Source organism: Colossoma macropomum, unplaced genomic scaffold (genome assembly GCF_904425465.1).
Source record: "Colossoma macropomum unplaced genomic scaffold, Colossoma_macropomum, whole genome shotgun sequence".
NCBI classification, from domain to species: domain Eukaryota; kingdom Metazoa; phylum Chordata; class Actinopteri; order Characiformes; family Serrasalmidae; genus Colossoma; species Colossoma macropomum.
Window position 1 is genome coordinate 24,030,927 of NW_023494794.1, and position 26,860 is coordinate 24,057,786.

Consider the following 26,860-nt stretch of genomic DNA (forward strand, 5'->3'; position numbering starts at 1 on the left):
TCAGATAGGCTGGCGGTGCAGCGGCTCCTGACAGGTCGCTGTTTAGCGTGTAACAGGAGACATAGCTGTGGTTGTAAGTTGTAAGGAAATGCGCTCTTTGTTCGCAGGGAAAGGAAGACACAAAGGCACGAGAGAGAAATAACACGCGAGCCTGCCATTTAAAAAATAGACTACATGACATTTTGCGGCTAGTCAGCTTCACGCGTGTTTTGTTTTCGCAAGCCGGCGCATTGTGCGCGAGCCGAAATGAAGTGTCAGAGCCTCAGCGCATGTCTCATCGACACAGAACGTGATTTAATGGAGTGATCGGAGGGAAAAAAGCAAGGCTTCCGTCACCTCCCATTAGTCACCAGACTACTCCGTCTGTATTTATTAACAAATTAGGAAAGGTCACTTTGAACGGGATTACTGTTGCCATTAATAAAATTGCCTGCAAGTTCTTTCTCTTCGTTTTGCTGCACGAATGGCAGAGCGAAAAAAAGAAGAGGAGAGAATAAGAAGAGAAGGGAGTAAGAAAAGCAATCCACTCTGTAAAAATGAAGGTTCCCTAATGGTTCTCGGGTTTGATGTGTAGTTCAGCATTATTGAAAAAAAGCTGCCACAAATAGTTCTCTGAGTGAAGAAGAAGATTCTTTGGATTCCTAAAGAACTACGTTTGAAAACTTTTACACAATATGCAGCTTCTTTACCAGTTTAAGGGTTCTTCTTAGAACCTTTATATTATGTGGAGGTACTTTAAACTTTAATTAAGCTTATACTCTCTCACACAACTCAAAACTGGGTCTCTAAAGAACCATGCATTGAACATTTCTTAATGAACCCAAATATTTTGTCCCTTTTGAAAGTAAACAAACACTTTGGTTCCCTTAAGAACAATGTTTGAGAGATTTTTCAGTGTGAAAACTCATTTTCAGGTGCAAAGAACCTTCACATAATATATACTCTTACAAGTAAAGGTTCTTTGAGCATTGGCATAGAAGAACCATGTTTGCTTCTGTAAAATCTTGTAATTCTTTAGAGGACCATTTATGAAAATGTGATGTGTGAGTGCAAAGAACCTTTTAAAGATTTCAGGATATTACAAGTAATGCAAAGGTTCGGCGTTGATATAGAAGGTACATTATGCAAATGTTCTTTAACTCTTTAACAGGTTTCTCACAATCACAACTCTTTGTTTCAAACATGGTTTTTAGTCAGCCAACAGTGGTTCCTCTATGGCATCACTGAAAGAACAGTGTGGCACCTTTTTTAGGAGTGTAAAGGTTCTATATCAGATTTTTTCACAGAGCTGTAACTTTATTTGGAGTCTCTTAAAACTTTCAAAAGGTTCTTCACACTCACACACCTCATTTACATAGTGGTTCTTTAGGGAGCCAGCAGTGGTTCTTCTATGGTATCGCTTCAAGAACAGTGTGGCACCTTTTGTAAGAGTGTAAAGGTTCTATAGTAGAAACTTACCCAGAACTGTAACTTTATTTGAAGTCTCTTAAAACTTTCAGAAGGTTCTTTACACTCACAAACCTCATTTACAAAATGTTTCTTTAGGAATGCATCCGTTGGAAGGTTTTTTTTGCGGAACCAAGGCATCACTCAAAGAACGGCTTTGTTGATCCTTTTTTTAAGAGTATAAAGGTTCTGTGTCAAACTAAGGGTTCTTCCCAGAACTGTAAACTTTTTTGGAGGTTCCAAAAACTTTCAAAATGTTACAACAATGGTTCTGCAGGGAAGCATCCTTTGAAAGGTTCTTTAAAGAACCAGAAGAGTTTTTTGGTGTCACTCCAGAAGAACGCTTTTTCTAGCACCTTTATTTTTAAGAATTTCATGAAGCGGAGAAAATAGAACTCATCCGAATGGTGGTGATTTTTATTGCTCAATCTCATGAAGGAGCACTTGTGTGAATAGGAATCTCTCTGAAGAGCTAAAGGGAAGAGAAGGTAATTATTAGCTCGGCAGCCTCAGAGTGGCGTCCCATCTCAGGATAACGAGCCGGTCTGCCTGATAATTCCCCAAAAAGTATTTTCGACATGGTTAGTGGGATGATTTCGTACGGAGAGTGCGGCGTGGGCTCAGTTAGTGAGAGGAATTGGGGCGAGCTGAAAAACTCACAGGTGTGGAAAGCTTAGCTTTTATAGACTCGCCTATCAATCACAGGGAGAATCTATTGTGTAAGAGCTTTCAGCTGTCAGCAGCGTGAGTGTACAGTGGCTGCACAGTATATCACTTTTTAATGGATATTGAAACGTGTGTGCAATATGCAAACGAGCCTTCTAGACAATCTCTGATTGTGCAGTGAGCCTCGTGACATCACTAAGGTGATCGAGCCATCACCACTCTCCAAAATAAATAATAATAAACCAAAATTAACCAAAAAACTTTTAATGCAAGTTAATATAGACTTTTTTTTTTTTTCCAAGTAATTCTGGATCATTTCTATTATGAAATTTGCACACAGTAGAATGGAAAACTGCTATGATCAAATGATGTAGGAAACTAGAAATGGAGACACAGTCCTATGCAAAAGTTTTGGCAAGATAACACATCCTCTACAGGGAACCTCTGCACATTTTAATGCACTATTACTAAGTGCATTTAAATGCACTTAATAATCTGATAACTGCAGAAAATCAGATTTTGTCAGTAATTCAATCAATGCATTTACATGCACTTGAGTAATCAAATAATGTGAAACTCCAGGTCTACATGAGTCAGAAGGTAATCACATTTCTACTTTGCAACCAGCCAATAAACTCACAGAAGACGGTGTGATGTTAACATAATGTAAAACAAACAAAAAAAAAAAATCCTTTTTTTAACATTGCGCCACTTTACCTGAAAATATGAACATACATCATCGATAAGATTCCTTCATTTCGTGTTTGGTTTCAGTAGCCACATTTACATGCAGCCTGAAATCCGTTAATAATCCGACTAATAGCTCAATCGGAATAGAACACGTCCATGTAAACACCTCAATCGGAATAGTCTAGCCCGATTGAGGCCATTCGGAATACAATTTCTATCCGATTGAACGAGGTGAGTAAACCTCTAAATAATCCATTAAATAGAAGAATAATAGCCATGTAAATACCTGAATCCGATTACATCCCAATTGGAATGTGTAAGCATGTTCTACGCATGTGCGTCGCGTCATGGCGAACGTTTATACCGTTCAACATGGCGGAGCAGAAACTGGTCTGCAGAGGAGACGAAGTTCATGCTCTGATCTTTAAAAGGCGGCGGTGGGACGGACGTCCAGCTTATGAGGCTCAGAACACGACGTCTTCCTCTCGCTCCTTTATAAGCACATGTGAAGCACGTTTTCCTGAATCTGACCTCATTTTAAAGCAATTAAAACACAAGCGCGCCAACTGGAAACTCATCTCACGCGGACTGGACCTCACGTGATGATCGCTGTCATGGTAACGTTTACTCTAAACGCTACTCCACGCATGCGCGTCATTTTGCATCGGATTACTTGTAGTTCTCGTGCATTCACAGACTGAGAAGCCCCAAAGAAATCAGAATAATCCGAATTCACATGCGCTGAGAAATCTGATTACTGAGCTAAAATCCGGCTCTCTTTCTCAGATTTCTTGTTTGGATTTCTAGATCAGAGTCTGGTGTTTACGTAACCATTTGAATAAGCAGGTAACTGCAGATTGATTACGATCAGATTATTGCGTGCATGTAAACACACTCACTGTTTATTTGCTAAATTCTAAAATAAAACCCAAAACATAAAACATGGCCTGTGCAAAAATAATGCCACATTTTATCATTTAGGTGTTATTTATTTCCCAGCTGGGCAAATAAAAGAAATTGTGCACTAAAATTAGCATGGAAATGCCTCATTTTAGTTTGAACCCTAACACATTTTCACTTGGAAAATAGTAAAATAATATTACTTAATTTGACCTGGCTTTTTCAAAACTTTGCATAGAACTGTACGTGATGATGATGATGATATGTTACCTGTATGTCTATATCGTGAAGCCCAGATTATTGGACTGCTGCTATAATTCCTATAAACACGATCTTTACGTTTGCTAATGTGCTTGACATTGAATAATAATTAACTCTGTTTAAAAATAGGGTTGTTTATGGAAATATTTCTAGACAAACCCCAAAAAAACAAAAACTTGAATGATGTCTACTATTATTAAACCATAGCACAGTGAACTTACCATGGTGATTCATAGTTTGAAGTCTACGATGCATGTGCATATACTACATCATCATTTACAGGGTGCTTTCTATTGGGAGGTGGATTTTAGGGGCAGGGTGTGCGAAGTAGTGTTGCTCTGTAGTGCCACTCCCACCCCACTCCCCCAAGAAAAAAAAAAATCTATTTGTGTTGTTATTGTTGCTGCTGTTTTCGTTGTTTGCTGGTGTGAATTGTGTGTGTTCATTGTGTTGTGCTGGGCTGTTTTGGTAAATAGTGGGGTTTGTGTGTAATTCGGCTTACACAATGGCAAAGATGATTTCTAACTGATTACAGTGATTCTACAAAGGGGATGGTTATATAAAGGTGAAGCAAAAAGTAATATCAATAATCATACCAAAAATTGGCATTTAAAATTGAACAGAAAATTATTTCAATTATTACATTTACAATCAATTATCAGCTCAAGACTGGTTTATATTGTCACCTGTATACACCTGCATCCCTTTTCATGCTTAACCTTGAAAAAGCCAGGCTTATTACATACTGAAGCTTATTACTCAGTAACTACAGGGACTTCAATGCAAACTGGTTGAGCTATTCTTAGGTTATAGAAGTGTGTAATAAAACTTCTGGCCATTTAAGGGGTTAAAGTAGCACCATGGTCTGGAGATACTATATTTTGATTCAACACCTGGCTGTTTGACTTTACACTGAATAATAAGCACAGACAAATTCTGTGAGGATGAACCCAACATAGAGGACGTCAGCCTTTTTCCTTTTGGTAATATAACCCATAATGGCACTTTCATCTTGCAGTCCTTTGACGTCTTCTTGAAATGTTTTCTTTGCAAGAACTGTGAGACAAAGTGGCATGACATTCCCTCGAGATACCCAGCACAGCGTGACATTGGCATGCTGTTTCATTTCCATTCACAATAAAATCATCTTTGTCATCATGTATGTGGGACGCAGGTGGGATAATAAGCCCCTCATTACATATTTTACTGTTATTTTGCTTTATAATGATTAGGGCTGTCACGATTACATGGTTAAGCATGGTTACTTCAGTACTCTGCGTATTGTAACAGTAGCAGAACCCTTTTTGATGCTATACAGAAGCATTTTCAAAAAGGTTCTTCATTGAACTATACACAACACACTCTCCATTAATCTGGAGAACCATTCCATCACGTAAAGAACCATGTAAGTATGAAACGGTACCATTCCTTTTGCTAAGGAACACATTAAGAGCCACATTTTTAAAGAGTATACTCGTAATGTTACTGTGAGAAAGTGTCTGATACAGTGGGTGCCTCAGTGTTCAGCGGCCAGATTGCGTCTATCAGACTGCAGAAGCAGATGAAGTTCTGATTGAACTCTGGAGCAGAGCCAGTACATGTTGACCTTCAGTCCAAAATGCTGCTGCCAATTCCCCATCGCATTACTTCATCGTGACTAGTACCAGGCCTGCTGGTTAGAAAAGCTGAATACGACATGTCAGAAAAAAAAACAGCTTGGTAACACTGACACCTGCTTCAGTCTGAGATACCAATCAATGTAGCTGTATAGCACTGCATATTCACCTCAAGCCAAATAAAGTGGTTTATTTGGTCAATAGATATAATAAGCCTTCAAAAAATACTTGATTACATCTTTAAAGTTGTTATGTAGGGTATGTGATGTGGTATGTCAGTGAGGTCAGTTACATTATGCAGGGTAGTTCTATTGTTTTCAGCCTTCAGATAATCATATTTACCTGCCCTAATGCTAATACACTAAATTAAGTCTGTTGTACATAAAATTCAGTATATCCCACACATTACTCAACAATTTAAATTAAGAGAATGTTTCTGATGATTTTGTACACTCAAATGGCATTTTTGAGTTGAATTAACTTATTGCTATTTAGTTTAGTCTGTTGCTATGGCAACTTTGAAACCCCACAGTCAAAAAAGACGACATTTTTTTTTGACATTTCACAAATGTGTGAAACTGAGTGAAGCTAAGCCATGAAATACAGTTACATGTTTGTTTTGTTAACACGATCTTGTTAGATGAAACGTATATTTCTTTCCCATTGGCTCCTGGCTCCATCTATTTGCATATTGAGTTTTTCTTTCCATTTGTTTTACTCACCGTCAGTGTGCTTTCATGCCACCCAGGCTGCCTTTCCTCAGGCGGATGTGTTTTATGTATGTTTTACTCAGCTGCCTGACATTGTGTTGTTGGCAAAGAGTGAAGGTTATTGTTCTCTTTGCTGATGAGTGGGTGCTTGTTTTGGTCAGTGACAATGTTCATTGTAAAGGTTAACTCTTCTGTGTTTGTATCGCTCAGTATCACTTAATTAGAAAAAAAAAAATCTCATTTGCCTAATAAAACATACAGTTAAATTGAATTATCAAGATGTTAAGTTAAAATAATTAGAATTTATGAGTTGCACAAACACGTGTTTAAGTTAGCCTAACGCAAAAATTATAGTTATTCTAACTCAAGTTTTCATTACACATTACTTAATGTTTTTAAGGCAACTGGTTTCCTCAAATTTTTTTAGTAAATTTAACTTATCCAGGCTTACAGTGTAGGGCTGTGCTTGAAAGATTAGAATGCATCCACAATATCAAAATATTTTTATTGTTCATATTGTTGCTGTCAGATCAAAACTTTAAAATTTCATTTTGAAATGCCATTGCATTTCAATATATATATATATATATATATATATATATATAGTAATATAATATATGATATTAATATTATCAAGGTCAGAGCTGCCCATGGGAAGGTCATATGGGTCCCAAAATTGGCTTTTTCCTCTTTGGAAACCTCATACCAAATTACTAATCTTGCATTTCCAGATCCATCAAGCATCACAATACTTGGAAACATTTTCATGATTCCTAATATGTATAACAGTATTTGGTTTTTCTGAGGTTTGTGAACAAAATGTATCTAGCATCTATTTAACCCCTTAAAATCTCAGGGTTATTATATACTTATTATTCAGTAACTACAGGGGCTCCAATGCCAACTTGTTGAGCTATTTGTAGGTTATAGAAGTGTGTAATAAGACTTTGGGCCTGCCAACACGCCCTGGCCATTTCAGAGGTTAAGAAGAAACATAGGGATAAACAACTCAATTGGGAAAAATAAATCAATTAAAGGAGTTAATGATGTCTGACGTCCAATCAGCTTCTTGTTACAATGCAGTTTATTCATAGTGTTCGATTATGTCATTAAGAAGACCACATCACCATTTTGATAAGCAAGCTGTGACTCTGACTGTGCTCTAAAAGAGCTTGTCTCATCACCATTACTGCATTTACAACCCAGCAAGTGGAAAAAACAAGCAAAAGAGACCAGAATGACCAATAAAAAGATTTAAAGTCAAGTAGATGCTTTAGATGTGTCTCTAGAAAAAGGTACAAGACGAATATTTTCTAGATTGGTGGACTGGAGTTCAGAACATTCCAGTGTGTGATATTTTATAAAAACTAATAAAACTGGCAACCAAAGCAGTCAAAGCTCTTAAATAACAAACTCATATCAAGCTCAAATTAGTTTCTTATTCACCAGCTTGTCATTTGAATTTTTCTGTTCCACCTTAACTGGTGCTGCAGTTACACTGAGGCACCTTAAAAGTAGAATAAACTTCAAAAGCTGGTGAACACAAGGCGAACATCAATAAATGCATTAATTTACTTTAATAAATGATCCTTAATCAAGAAATACCTCAAACTTTTTCCTGGAGATGTTTAACTGTTACCGATCAGCTAATCAGCCATTTGAGCTGTTAAATGCATCTACAGGCTGATCTAACACTGTGTCCCAACACTTCTGTTCTTCACCGACTATACTAATGAGTGCACTTCTTTCTTTTTTTTTTTTGCATACTATTTAGTGAGCTAGTATCCAGTTTGGAACATGAAAAACACAGCGGGGATTCTCAGACATTTAGGTTATAGCTTTTTTTGTCATCACTACAACCACAAATCAAATGAAAGTCAAGTCTGTACACTTGTACATTGGTTGATGTGCTTAAAACATTAATTATTGTTTATAATTAATTATAAATGCGTTTTACTGCCTTTGCTGGATCAGTTATGGCTTTGTTATCACATTACTAACAGCCACAGCACTAATGAATGAACTTGAAGTCGCCATCCAAAATGATGGCAGCTCAATTGTGACATCGTTGGAATACTATCAATACAATTACTCTACACTGGTTGTTGGTGCTTATAGGTTCTCTAAAACTGTATCTCTTTATGACCCATGCAGTGTTCTAACTACACCTGACTACACTCAGAGAAGCATATTGTGACATAATTCATTATGACAGCAATAACATATTGTCATATTGGCCACCCCATTGCATTAGTAGGTTACATCAACAAACCAACACAATTGCAATCAATGCTGTTTTGCCCATTTTGTTCAGTCAATATTGTATCTTCCATTTCCTCCATCCCTGACCTTTGCAGGCAAAGACTAAGTTGTGCAGTGTGCTTTATAGCACTGCTGCCATTCATGCTAGCATTAGACACCCGGTGAAAACAGCATGGCTCGGAGAGAGATGGCTGTCTGAGCTGCCCTGGCCTCGCCAAGGTCAGACGGAGAGGGGATTGGAGACGTGTCAGATAGATCATTACAAACCCTGAGGTGTCAGAGCCCATCCAGCGCCAAATTCACAATATTGTGTTATCTCTGGGGAGGTTCCTGCAGGATGTCTGATCTTGGACTGGTGGGGTTCCACAGGCCAGAGAGGAACGCTTTGTAGAAGCCCAGTGCCAGGGTCATGAGCTTTGTAGATCTACAGAGAGAAATCTAGCACAGGCCATGCTAACTGTAGCACCCCGTTGCTAGGGAGACTGATTGGGTATGTGGTGTACAAGACGTTTAAACTGACAGGAAGGAAAATACATGTGTGTGGCTCACATACAGATTATGATGTTTGAAGCAGGGATTAGAGACAGTACAAGAAGAGGAAATGAATAAAAGAACAAAATCAAGTGAAAAGGTATTTTAAGACATGGTTGAGGGGTGATTATTTTGTTCCTGTTGATTTTAATAGGACCAGAGATTGTAATTGAATTTTCATTTCCTTGCTTCTTCTTCAGCATTTCAAACCTAGGACTTGACCTTGTTAAATGAACATGATAACGTACATTTAACAACATTCATAAAACAGAGCATAGAGCTAAAATTAACATGCTAGTAACACCAAATAAATCACTGCTTTATTCTTTCAATTCAAATTTAACCAAAATGAAATAACAATGTTATTAAACACTTTGCATTCCTGAATAAAGGTTTTCACTCTGGAAGTTAAAAGTGATTCTGTTTTTAATTACATTGTGCAAAAATAGTTTAGGTTAATTGTTTCAAATCCTTGTTTTTCTTTTTTTTTTTCACTGTCTTCAAATGAATGTGGAACTAGTTTCTTTGGAAATAGAAGATTTCCTAAAGGTTCTTTCAACAAGTGGTTCTTTAAAGGAGTAATCCAGCTTTTCAACCTACTCTGTTGAAATCATTGTCTATAATAGGCCTGTGCTGGTAACATAATCCTTTTCTTTAGGCAACCATGTGGAAAATAAGCACAGTAAATGCTAAAACACTGACTTTGTGTGCATAATAATAATATATTTCAGTGAACGTGGTCATATATTATCTTGTTTAACCCCTTAAAACCCCAGATTTGTTACATACTAGGGCTTATTATTTAGTAACTACAGGGGCTTCAATGCAAACTGGCTGAGCAAATCTTATGCTTTAGAAGTGTGTAATAAAACTGTGGGTCTACTGGTGGGCGCTGGTCATTTAAAGGACTAATTTGGCCAAAAAAAACGTACCTAGTAAGAAAGACTGGAATTGCAAATGTCAGAGTCTTTACCATCATGAACCATGCCTTGAAAGATTTATTAGGGACCCACAGGTGGCTCTTTTAGGGACTGGAAGGTCACCAGTTCAATTCCTCTGAACTGACAAGACATGACTGAAGTGTCAGTCTAACCCCCAACTTCTCCCTGGGCACCATGGATAGGGATGCCCACTGCTCCAGGCAAGTGTGCTCACTGCCCCCTAGTGTCTGTGGGTGTTTCACTGCACAGATGGGTTAAATGTGGAGGTCTAATTCCTCTGTGTTCAAGCATAGTTAGTCAAATGGTTCTAAATTTATGGCACATTTTGTCACTTTCATTTTTCAGACTGTGAAGTATAGTCTTGTGTCAGGCTCTTCATCATTTCGGGCTGCTTGAAGTTAAACATACAGTACTACAAGTAAATTGCTGTTTTGCATAAAAGGCTGGAAAACGTAATTGGGATCAGACCGTCTCCTGTAAATGTTCCTCAAATGTTTTATTGCACATATCCGAACTCCCCTGAAGCAAAAACAAAGGGTCCTATGCTAAACGAGCTGAAACTTTTTAATCATCGTGAGTCATTTGACCGTGGGACACTGAAATTTTAGAGGATGTTTCTTGCTGGAGATTTCGAGAGGCAGGCAAAGGCGACTCTGGCACCGATGACATAAATCAGAAAGCTAGCGCATGCCGAAGCTTTCATCCAGGCATTTTCCTCTGACATTTGAATACAAGAGTGTCTTTCCCCCCCACTTTTCAAAGAGTCGCTCTTTTTGGCGAGGCTTTGTTATCTTTATGCCTGCGAAGCGCTGATAACGGTGAGCGATAATGCAACAAAGGCCACAGCACGATATTGTATTCTCTCTGTTGGATTTGGACTAAAATGCTGAGGCAAAAATCTGACATCAAGGGAGCCCACCTATCAAAGCAGCACCCAGCCCGTTTCCCGTCGCTCCGAGCCGCAATGATGGCGGGCCGAAATTACAGGCCGTCCGAAGCGCCGCTTTGTGCTTTATTGCATAATGATGGCATGTGGAGCAGAACACGAGAGAAAGATGAATTTCTGCAGCACACATGCGACGGGGCCGAGCTCCACTGGCCTCGGATAGAGGAGCAGTGCTGGGCATTATGTGGAATAAATGAGCAGAAGCAATCTTCTCCCGGCGCTTGACTTATGTCATTCTGTAAGCATTATCCCTCTCTCAAAACCTCTCTGGAATGCTCTGTTTGTGATCCCTTCCAGGAGGCTTTGGCACTGCACTGTCTTTAACCCTTAGAAGTGCAGGGGTTTGTCATTTGCTTTTCAGTTCTATTCCATTTACCCTAGTTTTTAATGATATTATTTACACATGTTATGATATACAGTGGTAGATCATGGATGTTTAACTGAATACATGGATTGCAATAGTGTTTACATGCATTTATGGTATAATAACATTTATGATATAATAACATTCCTCTTTTCTTAATTTTTAGAAGTTGATACTCCAAAATGACCCCCAAACACGATTTTTAAAATTTCAGACCTACATTATGCAATATATATATATATATATATATATATATATATATATATTTCTTTATAATCTTTCTCATAATAAAACATTAATTATTTACTTTGTTACTTTTTCCATTCTGTACACTCTTAAAAAAACATGATTCTTCAAAAGTTCTTTAGTAAGGACATATAGAACTATAAACACTCAAAGAACCATTTGCATGCTTAAAGTGTTCTTTGCATGGTGAAATTGTTCTTTAAATTGAAGAACCAAGCGTTCTTTGCATGGTGTAGTGGAACCTATTTCCAGTATACCATGTAAAAAAAACCCCTTTAAATACAAATGGTTCAATGAGTGTAATGCTTGAAGAACCATCTTTTTTTTAAGAAGAAGAACAAACAACAAAATTTCTAACAAAATTTACAACAAAAATTCTTTTCTTCTTCCTTTCAAGATACTTTCTCTATACTCTAGAATGACTATCAAACTTCAATCATAATAAAATATCTCTCTATGAACTTTTAAACAGAAATTTGTTGTTGATTAAAACTTTAAAATCTCTACATTCAATAAAACTCCCATGCTTGTTTCGATGAAGTGTGAGTCAGGAATAATTAAGTGAAATGTAAGAAGAGACTTTTCAAGGTATTTTCTCCGTGGGGGGCTAAGCGGAGCCCCACGTTCAGCTGAAGCACTTGGCAGATAAAATGACGCTCTAAAGTAGGATTAAATACCAGTGGTGGCAGTGATGATTTGACTGATTCTGAAAGTTGATTGAAACGAGAAGCTTTAGATTCTCATCCTGTGAGGTTTCTTTGAAGATTCCCAGATGATCCCTCGATTTGAAGATTTCCATGACCGGCTGAATAGCCCCCTTAACTTTCATCTACATCAAACATTGTATGTGTACTGAGGGAGATGTTAGCATAGAGGACACAGGGACATCTGAGAGAACAATATATATTAAGACTGTTTAAGAACTAGAGCAATGAAGAGTCATTGTGAATACTGTACCCAGGGTTCAAGGAGTGTTTTAGAGCTTAACAGCATCAAGAAACAAGATCTGGATATTGTTTCAATTTTGCAGCCAAATTCAAAAACCAAGTTCAAAAGTTCTTCCTTGAACTGACATTCAATTGATGCATGCATGTCTTTATGTCTCTATCCTGCTTAAAACAGAAATAAATAACCTGCGGATATTGGTTTGCCTCAAGATGCACCCTCTGTGTCCCTGTGGGGAGCTATAAATAGCCGCACATCGAGGAGAGAGGAGGATTTAATGAAGGTGGAAATTAACAAGTTGTAGTTAAATGGAGTGGTCATTTGTCACTTAATTCATGCTATGAGTTGTCTGAGACCAACACACGTCAGTTAGACTAAAGAGAGGTTTCCAATGGTGTGAGGCCATATAATACTTTCAAAGATAGAAGTGGCCAGGGTTATTGGTAAGTACCGCAGGTCCACTTTTACTGCCCAGCTGTTTTAATCCAGGTGATAGAAATAGAATTATGAAAATTCTTATTAAATAGAACTACACCATTAATATATGGATCAGTGTGCTACACTGGTTTCCATGGTTACATTACACCTATTTCTATGGTTACATTACACCAATTTCCATGGTTACATTACACCTATTTCTATGGTTACATTACACCAATTTCCATGGTTACATTACACCTATTTCTATGGTTACATTACACCAATTTCCAATTTTACATTACACCTATTTCCATGGTTACACTACACCTGTTTCCATTATAACATTACATCTATGGCCATGGTTATACTACACCTATTTCTATGGTTACATTACATCTATTTCCATGGTTACATTATGCCTATTTCCATGGTTGCATTATACCTATTTCCATAGTTATGCTACACCTGTTTTTATGATTACATTACACCTATTTCCATGGATACATTACACCCATGTCCATGGTTATAATACATCTATTTCCATGGTTACATTACACCTATCCCTAGATTTATGCTACAAGCATTTTGGTGGTTATTCTACACCTATTTCCGTGGTAACACTACATCAATTTCTATGATTATGCTACACCAAATTACAAGGTTATGCTACAGTAATTTCCATGGTTATACTACAATGACTCCATGTTTACACTATACATATTTCCATGGTTACACTTCATTTATTTCTAGAATTATGCTTATTACGCTACTTCAATTTCCATGGTTGCACAACACCTTATTCCTTGGTTATACTACACCTATTTAAAAGAATTTTCATACTTACAATACAACAATTTCTAGGATTATGCAATGCTTAATTCCAAGATTATGCTACAGTCATTACACCTATTTCAACAATTATGCTACAACCATTTCCAGTATTATACTACACTATTTTCCATGGCTACACTACATATACATGTCACGCTGACATATTTTTCAAAACTATCAGTAATAGTTCTTAGTACTGCTTATAGTGCATTCATCACTATTCTTTCTTACGATTTCTTTCTTTCTTTCTTTCTTTCTTTCTTTGCCCAATTAAGTTCTGGCCAGTTTTACCTACAAGCTAGGTCCCTATCACACATTGCTTCCAAGCTGGCAGGGTGAAGGCTAGCCTGTGCTTCATCCAAAACCAAAGCAGCCAGTTTTTTTTCTTCAGAGTAGCTTTCAGTTCTTTTGTATGTGTGTTTGTGAATTCTGCGAATTATTTAGGTGGGCTTCAGCTTCACAGTGACTCTGCCCACTTCTGACACCAAAACTACACCCTTGGCTGTAGCATCTATAAATTAGTGGAAGAAGCCAAATCAAAGTAGTTTCCTTTATTGCAGCATTTTCTCTCTCTTTCCTCTTTCATGCACACATTCTCTCTTCCGCTTCTCGCAGGAGTCACAGGCCTATCTTGGAAGATTTATGAATATGTTAGAATTGCCTGAGCCAACAGTTTTCAAAGTGGTGGGGAGAAAATAAATTAAATAGCCCCACAGGCAATTCATCTGGTGTTTGATGGATTACACACCCATCATCATCCTCTCCCTCTCTTCCCTCGCACTCCTTCACATAACTGGGTGAGCGTTTGGTAAACAAACAAACAGAAAACGAAACAAATCAATTAAGACAGATGTGTGTGTGTGTGTGTGTGTGTGTGTGTGTGTGTGTGTGTGTGTGTGTGTGTGTGTGTGATGAAGACTGTCAGTGATGAATTCAGTGCTGACAAATGTCTGGAAACAGAGCGACAGAGGTATGAAAAATGATTTCTTTGTGTGTGACCGTTACTCCTCTGTGTAGCATGTATTTAAGATGTAAATATTATGAGTATAAGACGCATATAACGTATATATTGAAAATATACCATAACTTTTGCACAAGCCACACTTTTTTTTTTACTTACCTACTTATTTATTTACTTATTTTAATACTAGTATGTAAAATCTCAAGAAATAAACAGTAATCATGCAGAAGTGTGTTCTCTGTAGAAGATGCATTAACATTTTTTTAATAATTCATATAAGTAATTATAATATAATGGATATAGTAATGTAACATAATTGATTGTTTATTAATATAATTAATGCTATTTATTTTGTATGTAACATATAATATTATAATATTATAATTATTATAATATTATTTCTTTTTACCTGGCCATAGTGTGAAAATGTCATAATGAATGGACCAATGTAAATGCCCAAAATTACTTGAAATAAAATAATTTTACAATAACTTTTCAGAATTTTTTTCCTGTTCATTTATTTTTTATTTGTTTATTTTTTTTTCCTTCCAAAAGCAACAGTATAACATATAGCTATAATCATTGTCTCTGACAATATATATATATATAATATATATATATATATATATATATATATATATATATCAGAATAAAAATTATATATAAATATATTTTTATATATTTAAATATTTGTTTCAACATTTGCATTGTAATATATAGTGGAAATTGGAATAAAACAGTCTTTGTTCCTGACATCTCACTGCACTCCAGCTATTGCACAAAATTTTTATTCCATCAGCAGCACATCTGAAAAGTGTGAAGTGATATTGAATACAGAGGAAATGGTGCCATCTTCATAGAGGAAACACTTTCAGTTCCCAGAAGATCCTTTCAATGGGTCTTTAAAGAACCAAGCTTTTTATATATTCATTTATTTTTATTTTTTTGTAAATGAGACGTGTTAACATAGTTTGAAAAACCTCCATATCAACAAAATAGTTTATCCCCAACCCTAATTAAACACAGCTGATCCAGGTAATGAAAGGTCTTCAGGTCCTTTTCGATATTATAGCCAGGTTTGCTGGATCTGAACACTTCAGGGTGGTAGATCTCCAGGACCATGATTGGTCACCCTGATGTAATAGTTTGATGCTGGGCTTTTCGATAACACTTTGAATGACAGAACCTTGCTACATAAAAGTAACGTAAACATGTCATGGGAGATGTCATGTACTCTTATAAGTTGCCATGACAGACTACATCCTGTAATATAACAGTGTCTTGTCACTATTACTATTAATTGATATGACAGATGCCATAATGTGTGATGTAATGATGGCTATTTAGACTTTAATTAGCATAAATTAGCATAAGATGTCATGCCATCAAACATTATGGCAACTGTCATGGCAATTACCAACAATGGTAGCATGATATTGTTATATTAGAGCATATGAAATTTGATAACTGTACATATGAACTGTTTGTCCAGGCTAAGAATTATTTAGAAACCTTTGCTGTGTGTGCGTATGCGTAGTTTGTTTTCTTGGTTATGTCCATTGATACTGCTTGACATTTTTTAAAAAAGCCTGATTAATCATCAATATAATAGGCAGATAACCGGTGACAGCCTTAGTTAATCTCATGCAGACTCAATCGAGCACCTTAAAGAATATAGTTGTGCTATGAGGGATCACTCTGATTGTAAAAGTCTCACAGCTGGCCTCCATAATGCTGCATCATTTAGAAGATTGATGCAAGCCTGCTTTACTTCAATTCTCCAGAAGCCAGGCAACAGGCTAGCTGATGAAATCTCTCCTCAGTGACCTGGAGGTCAACTCTCAATTGGAGGTGGTCAATCTAGAGTGCGTTTCTATATGGACCAGCCGGCCGATAAATCAGCTTTTTCCCTCCTCCCTCTTGAGCCCTCGTCTTCAGTTTGCACACACAGATTTCCAACCATTTCAGCCCCAAAAACACATTTTCCTCCATCGATTCGGAGGTTTTCAGCTTTGAGATGGAAAGTTGTGTCCTTACGACAGCACTACATTACTGCCCCAACACATGCTGGCAGTCTATTTACGATATTACTTTTGAACGGCTCCAAAAGTGTCAGTGCATGGAGGGTGTGAGAGGAAATACTGAAGCTATATCGATCGATTCATGCTTGAAACACTGCCATATGCTGAAGAAAAATTGTTCTTAAATATGTTTGGCAACTCAGTGCTGCTGTGGCAATAAGCGGAGCAATTACACAACCTTAAGACAGGGTGCTGTTATTGGAGCTCGTAAAATGCGCCCCGGCTGACGTTTTTAAAGTGGTGTTTTCCTTGACAACATAACGGAATACCTAAGATATATTGAGAAATATCGATTGATTCACAAAATCATTTACAAGGCAATTTTATTGCTGTGTTATACCATCAGTCATGATTGCTAGAGCCATATCACCGAGGTAATAAGTTTTACTCTATGAAGCAATGCAAAACAGGAGCATTATTGTATACAGCCATCTATACGCTACTGTGCCAAAGGCAGAGACCACTTTTCACATTTAACTTCCAGTCAAAACAATGATTCAGCACTCATTTTTCAGAAGACATTTCTGAGAAGATGAAATATAAGATATAAGATGATCCACCTGTCCTAACAACCACCTGGAAGACCTGGTAGACACCAAAACTGCCCCCATCAGATAAACAGCACTTAAAGCTTTCATCTCTGAGAGAGAGGAGAAAATCAAGCTGCTTCAGATCTGAAAACATCCACAGGTGTTTCTGTCCATCCTTCCACTGTGAGAAGATGACTCAGCGCTATGGGTCTGAAAGGATGTGTAGCTGATCAAGAAGAACCTCACTGAGAAAAGGAGACACATCAAACAAAGAAGCTGAACAATGGACTGACCACCCCAGAGTCCAGACCTCAACATCACTGAATGTGTTTGATTACTTCAGAAAATGATTAGCAAACTTCTACGACTGAACTTTGGAGGTGTGTCTACAGATTTCTTTGGGAAACTGAAAGTCTCCTGAAAAGAATGGAAGCTGGAGTAAAGTATAGGTGTTCAACTGTATAATCCTCATAGAAACGCACTGACCAATAGAATGGGATGCTCTAGAGTGACCACACATGAGCCTGAGGTTGCCCAATGTGAGGCTTCAGCTAGAGGGGTATAAAGCATTGGGCTGTGGAACAGTGATACCGCAGTCTCTGGAGTGATTGTGCTCCATCCAGTACCTTTGGGATAAGTTCCAGGACTGACCATCCAACATCTGTAACTGACCTTACTAATGCTCTTGTGTCTAATGCAGTCAAATCCTCAAAGCAGTGTTCCAACTTCTAGCGTAAAGCCTTCCCAGAAGAATCGACTCCCTATTCAGCCGACAAACTCCCAATTAATAGCCTTGAAGCATTTCCATTCAGTGATGAGCTGCAAGTGGGTTATTATTTGCATGAAAAAAATTAGTTGGATTGTCATATAATTTCACATCATTTGATGCAGTTGAGCAAAAGTGCAGAAAAGTAACCACAGGGTAAGAAATCTGGGCAGAAATCACCAGCTGTATCTGCATACGTGTCCAGCCTTCAGCCTCATTGGCAACACTTCAGCACCATGGACAGCATCAGCACCACAGACAGCTCATCCTCCTCTCTCCCTCAACCTGCAATTTGGTGCACCATGCAATTTCTTCCTTACCCTTCTTAGACTGCAGTCTGCCTGATTACCAGGGCCATCACCATCTGTAATTTTCTGCCTTCATGGTAATTATCAGTCGTCTTTTTTTGGTTTGAAAGTCTGGGAAAAAAAATTGCTATCTTCACTCTGTCAGCTGGTACCTGTGCAGCATTGGCAGTTGAGGCTTTGCTAATAGCTGAGGTTGTATAACATCATCACAACACATTTGTACATTTAGCAGATGCTCTTGTCTAGAGTGACCTACAAAATATTATTGTTTACAATATTCCTTATGTATCCAAATGTTTGTGTAAGCGAACCATTACAGACTGTACCCTATTTGTTGCACAGTTTGGCTCTAACCCATTCACCAGTGGTCTGTTTCTACCCACCGAACTGCTGTTGTCCAGATATTATATGTTTGGTGGCCCAACAGCAGCAGTAACTTTGCTGGTACTGTGTCACTGCATGGTCGAGAGCAATCCACTACCCAAAAATATTTGCCCAATGCCCAATTTGCCCAATTGTGTGTCCAGTCTCTAATGTACGCCTGCAAGGTGGAGCTAAAATGGAGGAGTTTTTAATAAAGTTTGTGGGTTAATAAACCCACAAAAATCCAGAGTGCCTCTACACTCTCAGAAATAAAGGTAGTAAACTGTCACTGGGGCAGTACCCCTCGTGTCACTGGGGTGGTACCTTCAAGGGTACATCTCAGTACCTTTGGTCAGGGAACATAACTGTACCATAATCCACTGAATTTAGTTGTATTGACTCCACACACCCCGTCTCGTCTCCAGGCTTTTTATTTTATTGTTCTGTTCTAAAACATTAGTTTATGAAAAGGTATAAATATGAACTTTACGCCCGGAAAAACTTATTTACTGTACACAGTTGGACCTTAAAACCACTGTTGTACCTTTGAGGGAAAACGTACACTGTTTGTACCCTGATAAACGAAAAATATACCTGCACAGAACCTTTATTTCTAACTGTATATAGTCAGAATAAGAGTGATTCTTTCATAAATGCAGGCTATTCTTCTTCGGTAACAGAAATTTGGCTGCTTTTCTATTGTTTGTTGTTTTATTTAAAATTAACTGGCTTTTGAAGACCATTCATGAGCAGCATGTCTGTGTTTCCACTCTTTGGTGCAAGTGCTGTACACCTGCAAACAGACTGTTGCAACTCATGCATTTTTAACAACATTTGTCTCTGTTTCTGATGCAAGGTTCCACCGGGAACAGAAACTTTTGGCCACTTTTCTTCCTCATCATATATTTAGTGTGTTGTTTTTGTGAAAATGTCACTTGCATTGTTACCTGTCACAGTGGGTAGTCCTGTTTTTTTTTAAAAGTTAGAAATCAGCCTTCATTTGTTTCATTTCCCATCAGTATGCCTTTTAAAAGTAAGTCATGTTTCAGACGTCATTTCTGAGGAGATTAGATTTGTGAAAATCCACTGGAGCAAAAAAAAATAAGTCAAAGGAAATAAGTTAAAAAAAAGTATTTCCAAAACTTTAGGTGAAGAAAGAAAAATAATTAGAAATTTACAGAGAAATTGCACTCCTAACAACCACCTGCAACACCTGGTAGACCGTCAAATCTGCATATCTGTCAAAAAGCCCTAAGTGAGGAAAGGCAATAGACCAAAGAGAAGAAATCAAATGAAGAAGCAGCTGGTGTATTTTCAAACTAATAAACTGACCAACCCAGAGTCCAGACTTCAACATCACTGAATGTGTTTGGGATTACAGAAAGTGCAACCAACTTCTAAGACTGAACTTTGGAGGTGTGTCTGCAGATTCTTTGAGAAACTGAAAGTGAGACTCCTGAAAAGAATGGAAGCTGGAATAAAGGTAAAGAGTGGACAGACTAAATACTGAATGAAATTATATTACATTTAGTTGTTGAGGATTCTGTGTAATTTTCTATTAAATATACTTTCTGCATTTTTGCTGAAAAATGAATCATTTAATGACAGTTTTTACTGGAAATTCAATAAACGGAATGAGGCTTTGGAAGAAACTATTGAGACTAAAAACTCAGAGACCCATTTAAATGCTTAGAAGGTTCTTTGCATCGTTCTTCATTTTGCTGTAGAACCTATTATTTTTCTATAAAGCACCAAAATATTTCTGCTATTATTGCAACCCTTTATTTATTAAAGAATTCTTTTTGCTTGCTAAGAGTGTATATCGCATCGGTGCCTTAAGTAATAATTATTATGTGAATTTTGGGGGCACACAATGCTCAATTAATCTTTGATGAAGCGAGTGCTTGGGAAGTAGCGCATGGCACTGTAAGTCGTACCGTTGCCAAGTGTGTGTGAAAGCTGGTGCCAGGGCCGTTGTGCTGAATGTCAGGATGTATAAAAATAGCACTTTCTGTGCTAACTCATCCACGAAGGCGAAAGCACGGGCCCTGTTTTAGCATTTAGATAACTCTCAGCACTTCAGTTTAAAGGGCATGACACAAAGGGAGCGACGCTGGGCCATGACTTCTATAAGTTCTTTCCAGCTCTGCAGAACAGGAGAACGTCGCTTCACTTCACTAATGAGCTCACCTCTTTAACCCCAGAAATCAGTTACTGCCAAAGACAACAGCGTGGCTTAATGTCGTTTAATTATTTCTGGCTCAGAGCTCTTTGAAACAAGCAGAGTGATTGAGTTGAATTTGCAGATTCTAAACTTTATTTGCATAACAGATTTGTTGGTAAATGTATAAGAGTGATTATAATGTAGTTTTTACAGTCTGACAGTAATAATTGTGGAGTGATTTTAATCCACTATGAATCTGCAGTGTGTGTAGTTTTTACAGTCTGACAGTAATAATTGTGGAGTGATTTTAATCCACTATGAATCTGCAGTGTGTGTAGTTTTTACAGTCTGACAGTAATAATTGTGGAGTGATTTTAATCCAGTATGAATCTGCAGTGTGTGTAGTTTTACAGTCTGACACTAATAATTATGAAGTGATTTTTATCCAGTATGAATTTTTATACAATTCAGTGAAGCACATGCTAGTATTTTTTGATGAAGGAAGCCAACGTGAGGTGGCTTTCTGTAAAAAAAAAACATGAAATTTCATGGATATTTTTCCTGAGCCAATCAAATCCTGACAAAACACAGCACGCAAGCTCATCAGAAATATCCAATCTCACTCCAATAGTGCTGTGCTCCTCTCTCGCATTAGAGAAAAAGCTCAGCAATATGTGCAATTAGGCAAGCCTGGCCTTCAATTTATGAATTGGACCACTGGGGGCAGCGCAGTGAGATGAGTGCACTGGCACAAGACAAAATCCTATATATTACCAAATGCTCTCAGATACATTCTCCCCATTTTATATGAAAATCTGCAGTTTTACTCCATTAACCTCCCTGATTCGCTGCCATCATTCTCCAGAATTTGACGCCTGTGCTGTTGGGAGCAGTAGGAGCGAAAACATGTGAACTATGTTACGCACTTCTGGAGAAATACTTCTCGTCTGAGTGGTTGAAACTGTGATTTTTCTGGCTGTTATTACGGCAGTCATGCATAACAGCAGAGACACGGCCGTGCTCCTGATCGCTCATCATATTTTCCCTTCCCCAGAGGACGGCCCATTACACGAACTTTCCTGCTTCCACATCAATATGCAGTATTTACGAGATTTCAGAGGGAAGAAAAAATGCTCTCTACATTTTCAGGAAGTGTGAAAGAGGCTGAAGACTGTGAATGTGAAATGCTAGAGAGAGAGAGAGAGAGAGAGAGAGAGAGAGAGAGACAGAGAGAGACACAGAGAGAGACAGAGACAGAAAGACAGAGAAAGAGAGAGAGGTGAAAAAAACAGATAAAGAATAAAAGGTAAAAAACTGAGAAAATAAAGGTGGAGAAGAGCAAAAGATGCAGTTGGAGGATAGAAAGAGAGATAGAGAGAGGGGGAAGAGAGTAAGCGTTAGAAGAAGAGACATAGGGATAGAAAGGGAGAGAAACAGAAAAGGAGAAGGAAAAAGAAAGGTAAAGAGGTGAAAGAGGCATAGACAGAGATCGAAAGAAATATGGGAAAGAGAAAGAAAGAAAGAAAGAAAGAAAGAAAGAAAGAAAGAAAGAAAGAAAGAAAGAAAGGCATAGATAATGAATGCAAGACAAAAAGGACAACGACAGAAAGAAAACAGATAGATAGATAGATAGATAGATAGATAGATAGATAGATAGATAGATAGATAGATTTGTCTGTGTTTAGTGGTTTAGTGTGTTACTCTTTCCCTTTATTCCAGCTTCCATTCTTTTCAGGAGACCCACTTTCAGTTTCTCTAAGAATCTGCAGACACACCTCCAAAGTTCAGTCGCAGAAGCTGGTTGATCATTTTCTGAAGTAATCAAACACATTCAGTGGTGTCTGGACTCTGGGGTGGTCAGTCCATTGTTCAGCTTCTTTGTTTGATGTGTCCATCTCCTTTTCTCAGTGAGGTTCTTCTTGACAGCTACACATCCTTTCAGACCCACAGCGCTGAGTCGTCTTCTCACAGTGGAAGGATGGACAGAAACACCTGTGGATGTTTTCAGATCTGAAGCAGCTTGATTTTCTCCTCTCTCTCACAGATGAAAGCTTTAAGTGCTGTTTATCTGATGGGGGTCAGTTTTGGTGTCTACCAGGTCTTCCAGGTGGTTGTTAAGAGATATGAGAAGATTATATTTTATCAAATCTCTTTAAAAATATCTCTTGAAAAGTGGCCATTTTGAGTGCAAAGCATGGTCTCTGGCTTTTTATATAGAGCTAGTTCTGTAGACATACTGTGGTGTAAGAGTCTTCTAAAACAATAACTCTGTTACATTTACTGACTTACAGAGAACTCAGAAGTGTATGTGTGCGTGTCTGTGTGGGTGTGTGTGTGTGTGTATGTGTGTGCGCGTGTGTGTGTGTGTGCGCAGTAAGACCCACTTCAAACACACACACACACACACACACACACACACACACACACACACACATGCACACCTCTCTGCTTCTGGCAAAGAAATAAATAAACAAACACAAATAAGCATATCATCAGGCTTAATGTTAGCCACCCGCTATGCCGGCTCGTGGAATCAACAAATCCACAAATTACAGGGGTCCGTTATGGAGGAATTGGCATTTTCATTCACCTCGAGAGACACCGAATAAACAGAGGAGGTCAGCAGTGGGGTTGTAAAAGCTTTTTTTTATTTTCATTTATTTATTTATTTATTTATTTTTCTCACTCAGACCTCCTGTTGGTTTTAATTGGATGCAATTACTGCCCAGTCATGCTGATGACCATTGTTCTTAACAGCAATATTGGCCTATTTAGAGCATTTACAGTTTAGGTGTTCATCATCAAACGCCAACCTCATTCATTTATTTATTTTATAGATTGTCGGTTTATTAATAAATTATGCTCAGAGATGAAATGGATGAAATGTCACATTTAGCTTGTTCTGAGACAGACAATCCACCCATGACTACCTCCTCATCTAATTATATCATGGCAACTGTTGCTAAGTTGGACAAGCTTTACATAAATCTCATCCAAAGTAATGATAAACTATCACACAAGTTGAAATACCCAATTTTATGCATACAATTTACGATAGAGCGGGTTATAAATATATATATATATATATATATATATATATATATATATATATATATATATATATATATATATATACACACACACATACTTTCTATAGGGGTTCTTTAAAAATACACGTGATCTTACTGTCTAAAAGTACTCTCTAAATATGTCTACAGTCCATTGCCAACAGTGTAGAGATGATAAATGATGATAAGTGTGCGTCATTATGGGCGATTCTTTACTGTCCTAGCTGTGTGTACACTTTTATAGATCATAAGCATTCCTCTCCCTCTCTTTCTCTCTTTCACTGAAACAAATATTTACTCCTCTTGGTCTCTTTTGTTCACTCTCTCCATCCCCGACTCACACACTCACGCACTCACGCACACAGGCAGGGATATTATGTCTGCCCTGGTAAATAAGCCGAAACAGATCAGGACAGAATACATCAATCATGGCTCCGTTTTATCCCATTATGTAAAGCCCTCCCACTCGTGGGGGACGGTTCAAAGTCAAATGGACCTGGGGCAAAACTTCTAATATGAGCTTTGTGCTCTCCAACAGCCTGACGGCTGGACAGCTACACACAGCGAATATCATACGGCATTTTGACCTAATTTATGGCAGCTCAGTGCTGCTTCATTCCTTTCATTTCCCAGCTGTGTTTTTAGCCAAGCATGTGACCTGTGAGCCTTATATATAACAGCTTTGCTAAATAGCTACTATGTTTCAGCTTTTATGTATACGCCATTCATATAGAATGTCAACATATTGATTATTAACCATTGGCCGATTAGCTAATGTATTTTATTTCATTTATTTTACGTATTTTGGACTGCAAAGTGCATTTAAAAAAGATCTGACATTCAGATTATTTAGTCATAGCCAACAGCTTTTTAAATTAGCAAATTTGGCATTTTGAACATAGAAACATTCAATATTCAGATATTTTAGACTTATGCAACAGATTTGCTAATTAGCTAAGGTATTTGAGCTATTTAGTGTATTTACTTTATAAACTGAACGTAAAAAGATTTAAAATTTAGATTTTTTTGCTAGCTGATGCATTTCAGTTAGTTTGTGTGTCTATTATACTATAAAGTGAATATTTAGCATTCAGATTTTCAACCATATGCAATAGCTTTGCTAATTAGCCACTGCATTTCAGCCATTTTGTGTATATTGTACATTGTAAATATATAAAAATCCATGTTTGTTTTCAGCTGTTTGCTAATTAGCAAATGTATTTCTGTATTTTTTTATACGTATACGGTATATTTTTAACCATTTTTTTTTCAATATTCATATTGTTTGGCTATGTATACCAATTTTGCTAATTGGCTAATGTACATTGGCTAATTTGTATAGACTCAACATTGTGGATATAATAAAATCAACATTTTTCAACCATATTTTTAGCCATGTGCGACAGCTTTGCTAAGTCACTAATGTATTTTAGTTATTTCTCCATGTGCTGTAAGTGAATGTAAAAACCAAATTTTCAGCCATTTTCTATTTAGCTAATATACTTCAGCTATTCTGCATCCCATTCATACAAATTGCAACATCTGAAGCCAGTAAAGTGACCCTTTATATACATTTCAAGCCTGAAATTTGAGAGAGTATCCACTAAAAAGAGGGAAAAAAATGCACAACATAAACTTTGACCTAGAGACTAAGAGACAGAATGAAGACCAGGTCAAAAATACCCTTACTGTGAAGGGTTATACTATGGACAGTATGTAAAAGGTATATACTGTGTACAGTACATCATAACCATGACTGTCATTTTTTTTAGCCATATCTAACAGCTTTGCTCATTATCTAATTTGAGTTACTTTGTGTTTACATTGGACACTGTGAAAATAAGAAGATCCAATATTCAGCTTTCTCAGCCATCTGTAATAAATGATCTGGAGTTCTTATTTGCACGGTCCACTGGGCTATATGGATATGTACAAAGAAGAAGATGGATTGGTACAGTAAACACTTCAGTATTCAGTATAGATTGTGTGCAAGAAGCATTTTAGATACAGCAGCAGAGTACAGTAATAAACTGGAGCAGTTTCACAGGCACAAGCCTTCAAACAGAAAATATAATGTATAGTGTACAGTAATGGACACCGAGATATAGTGCAATATATTGTAAGAGAAAACAAGCACTATATTTGATATAGCAGCCCATAAAATGGAGGGGAAAAAGCTAAAAGTGAATCTGAGCCACATAAGTGTGATTTTTATTTTTTTTATATTTCCACTTCTTTAGGCCTTATATGGTCAAAAATATGTGGAGACCCTTGAGGTGTTTCAGCCACACTCATTGTTATCAGGTATATAAAATCAAGCACACAGCCATTCAGTCTCCAAAGACAAACACTGGCAGTAGAATAGGTTGGACTGAAGAGCTCAGTGACTTCAAGTCCATTTATGAGATTTCTGCCCTGCTTGATCTGCCATGGTCAACTCTATTATTATGAAAAGGAAGTGTCTGGGAGCAACAGCTCAGCCACAAAGATTAAGAGAGCCTTATTAGTCCCACAATGGGGAAATTTCACTAGGGGGCAGTGAGCACACTTGCCCGAAGCGGTGGGCAGCCCTATCCACGGCGCCCGGGGAGCAGTTGGAGGTTAGGTGCCTTGCTCAAGGGCACTTCAGTCACATACTGTTGGCTCAGGGGATCAAGCCAGCAACCTTCCAGTCACAAGGCCGATTCCCTAACCACCAGCCCATGACTGCCCCCACGAAAGCAGTAGACCATGCAAATCCACGGAGTGCGGCTGCCAAGTGCTGAAACAAGTAGCACATAACAGTTGCCTATCCTTTGTTGCATCACTCACTACAGAGCTTCAAACTGCCTCTGGAAGTAACAT

At 37.7% G+C, this 26,860-nt stretch overlaps 1 protein-coding gene across 1 annotated transcript in view; it reads left to right on the forward strand.

Moving 5' to 3' along the window:
• Positions 1 to 26,860, forward strand: part of brinp1 (bone morphogenetic protein/retinoic acid inducible neural-specific 1) — a 155,684-nt gene that overhangs the window by 97,713 nt on the left and 31,111 nt on the right. The window lies entirely within an intron of this gene.